Below are 3999 nucleotides of genomic sequence, written 5' to 3' on the forward strand. Positions count from 1 at the left end.
GCAGAGCCACTATGTGGCACAGCTATGGGACAGTTTGAACGTTGCAGAGCCCCCTCCCCCGGCAGCCAGTGTTGCCATATATGCTAACAGACCTTTTTTTTTAAATTTTTTTTTTTTTTTCCTTCACAGAGGCAAAGACACAGCACCACCGCCGCCACGAGGCATCCCGCACAGCCTCTTCTGGATCTGTGCCCTCCGGGTCAACTCCTCCAGATCCTAGTAGGTTCCCACAATTATGTGATTTGGATTCAGTTGCAGGTCCCCTCTTCCCCCCCCCCCCTCCCCCGGCAGCCAGTGTTGCCATATATGCTAACAGACCTTTTTTTTTTTTTCCCTTCACAGAGGCAAAGAGACAGCGCCGCCGCCGACAGCACGAGGCATTCAACATGGACTCTGATCCCGAAGTGCCCTCCGTGCCTCAACATCCTAGTAGGTTCCCACAATAAAGTTATTTTGATTTTGTGGCAGGCCCACTCTTTCACCCCCAACCCAAACACCCCCCCCAAGTCAGTATTGCCTTATATGCTGACTGTTTTTTTTCTTCGTTTTTCCTTCACAGAAGCAAAGACACATCGGGAGACTACAGTGTTATTAATGTTATGTTTTTTGACCCACAGCTGTCGTCAGTGTGAACAAGGAGGATCTTTAAGCCGGCATAGAAAGGCTTATCCACACTATGGCGCGGATTCAGGAGCAGCACAATGTGGCAATGGAGGAGCTGCAGAAGCTTCGGGACATGTGCCAGCAGTTGGAGGCGGGCCAATAATACATTTTTGGTTGTTACATTAAAAATATTTAGTTAAACTATGATTCCATTTTTTTTGTATTAGTTAACTGTACATGAATTTGTTACGTTAATTTGTGCCCTCATACAGTGCTGTGATCGAGACACACCAATCAAACAGTCGTGATAGAATTTCTAATAAAAGCTTTTATTTGAAACATTATTTTAACAAGACAATAAAATAAAAAGTAATGTAAAAGAAGTTAGGAAATCACAAATTGTGATACGACGATTCTTCCGGCTGATAACTTTGGTGCCTGACGGGCGAAGCCATATGTGAAGGTATTGGCGTGTAGGAGTGGTTAGGGGGTGGCTGGACGAAGTGGGAAACGGGAACATTGTGTCGCATTGGTGTCTGACACTGTGACCAACCATTGTAATATGAGGGCTCTGTCCGCTGCATTGGCCGGGAATAGACCAAACGAGTGTGCTTGTCCAAATCGCCATCTGTACCCTTGTTTACTGCTTCCAATATTAGACGCTCCGCTAGTGTTCTTTGGCTGTCGTCCATTTTGGCCAGTTTGTCAACAACATAGTGTCCAAACCCCTGCAACGCAGGGCTAACATTGTTTGTTAACACCTTTTTTGCAAGGCTCAACAGTTCATGTGAAACGTCTGAGGTGGTTTTCCGTTTCCTTGGACCTTGCCTCGATTGAGTCCTGGCAGGTGCCGCCCCCACTAAATCTGTTGTCGTGCAGTCCTGTGAACAGTCCAGTGTACTGTCCTGCGCACTGTCATCCTGGGGAAAAAAAAAAAAAAAAAAGTTACGAACCTGGCAACAAAAAGTTTGACCACCATAACCGCATCCAAACTATATATTCGTAGTAGGTAAAAAAAAGGTTGTAATATATTTTAAGCTTAGTAATATTCTTTAACCTTCCCATTTATTTAATACTTTTAACTACACTGTTCTGACTGCTAGGTGAACCTGATTAATATTTTATAGTCTAAATAGTCTCAACAAGAGTACATCGGCAGCTTGAAGCGATACTATTTTCTATATTGCTTAGATGGTATGGTTTAGAAATATCGCCATTTCATACATATTATGTTCCACATATAATACTTTACTGCGACAGGGTTACTTATGTGGACATGTTTTTGTAATAACTTCAAACTGATGTGATAATCAGAAGTATAAAACATAAAATGCAGAGAAAAATTATGTAATTATAGGACACATTGGTGAACTTTCGTCCAAAGAGCTACTTACTTGTTGCCCTTGTGACTCCTGCTCGGCGTGGTTCTCCGAAACAATTTGTTCCACAGGTGCCAACAAGCGAAAACACGTGGAAGGCCGTGGCACCTCTTGGTCCCTCAGAAAATTCAGATGTTCAAAATACCAAAGCTTTGGCACATAAACATCTTCGGTGGAAGCCCCGGACTTTGTAGTGTGAAGAACCTTGTTAAGCTCCTTCCTCCACACCGTGCGGAGCGCCTGAATTTTCTTTTTAATAACCGCTTCGTTTGCTGGCTCTTCTGGTGCATGACGATTGTAAAGCTCAATGAGCTTTAAATAACCCTCCTGCCTCTTTTCCCTGTTACAATACTCTGGAGATTTGATTTTCCAGAGGCAGGGAAAAGACTGGTATATTTCGATGAATTCCCTGATGAATTCCACACGATTTGACATCTGAAAAATAATTATAAAAAAAAAAAAAATTACACGGTTGACAAAGAGTCCTTTAAACAATACTTTTGCCAGTGTGCCAAACGCTTAACAACAACAGCCACACAAAGAGCTCATGCCTACCATCCATTATTCCATCTGCCACGCCATAGGCCACCATAACCCAAAACAGTGTACCGCCTGCTTCACTACAGCAGCCACACAAATCGCTCATGGTGACCATACATTGTACCATCTGCCACGCTGTAGCTCACCAGACACAACCAGTCACAACCAGTCACAACAGCGTACCATCCGCATCGCTTCAGTGGCGGAACGAAGCGGTCATGCCGACCAAACAGCGTTCCATCTACCACGCTCTAGCCCACCAGTCACAACCAGTCACAACCAGTCACAACAGCGTACCATCCGCATCGCTTCAGCGGCGGAACGAAGCGGTCATGCCGACCAAACAGCGTTCCATCTACCACGCTCTAGCCCACCAGTCACAACCAGTCACAACAGCGTACCATCCGCATCGCTTCAGCAGGGGAACGAAGCGGTCATGCCGACCAAACAGCGTTCCATCTACCACGCTCTAGCCCACCAGTCACAACCAGTCACAACCAGTCACAACAGCGTACCATCCGCATCGCTTCAGCGGCGGAACGAAGCGGTCATGCCGACCAAACAGCGTTCCATCTACCACGCTCTAGCCCACCAGTCACAACCAGTCACAACAGCGTAACATCCGCATCGCTTGTTTCATCTGCCACGCCATAGGCCACCATAACCCAGAACAGTGTACCGCCCGCTTCCATACAGCAGCCACACAAAGCGCTCATGGTGACCATACATTGTACCATCTGCCACGCTGTAGCTCACCAGACACAACCAGTCACAACAGCGTACCATCCGCATCGCTTCAGCGGCGGAACGAAGCGGTCATGCAGACCAAACAGCGATCCATCTACCACGCTCTAGCCCACCAGTCACAACCAGTCACAACAGCGTACCATCCGCATCGCTTCAGCGACGGAACGAAGCGCTCATGACGACAGTACATCGTTCCATCCACTATGCCCAAGCGGTGTAACATACCTCGAAGCTGCGGTGCAAAGCGTGGAATATTCTGTGAAATACTGAATCCGATGTCCTAGTCCAACAAGTGTCCAAGTACAAAGTGAAGAAAGGAAATTTTGAAACCGGTGAGGTGGCTTGGAAACAATAGCGCTCAGGTGACAAATTTTCCAACCAATTGTGTGCACAGAACCTGTGGCCTATCAGCACATAGCTAGCAGCTCGACACGCCCCCTAGTGAACAACGTCACGCACAGATTATGCAAAATTTGCTCTGAATCGTCTTGTGTGACACGACCGTACGACTGTCCCATACGACTTCTACATCGCAAATACGTCATGAAATTATCGCTCCAGCGCCGTACATCGTGAAGTGTGACCGCAGTGGAGCGATAATTAAGCGACGATGTAACGTCACAAATCGTGCCGTCGTAGTGATCAAAATTGCACTGTGTGACGGTACCCTAACTTCTGTATGATTTAGATATCCCTTTATAGGTGGGTGAGACCGCAAGGAAAATCAGGC

The 3999-nt window shown here is 46.5% G+C and overlaps 1 long non-coding RNA gene across 1 annotated transcript; it reads left to right on the forward strand.

Moving 5' to 3' along the window:
- Positions 1-1068, forward strand: LOC138657791 (uncharacterized). The gene is made up of 3 exons (XR_011317187.1): positions 1-219; positions 343-429; positions 618-1068. It is a non-coding gene; the product is annotated as an uncharacterized lncRNA (long non-coding RNA).
- The last annotated feature ends 2931 nt before the right edge of the window (positions 1069-3999 follow it).

The sequence above is a fragment of the Ranitomeya imitator genome, chromosome 1, assembly GCF_032444005.1.
Source record: "Ranitomeya imitator isolate aRanImi1 chromosome 1, aRanImi1.pri, whole genome shotgun sequence".
NCBI lineage: Eukaryota > Metazoa > Chordata > Amphibia > Anura > Dendrobatidae > Ranitomeya > Ranitomeya imitator.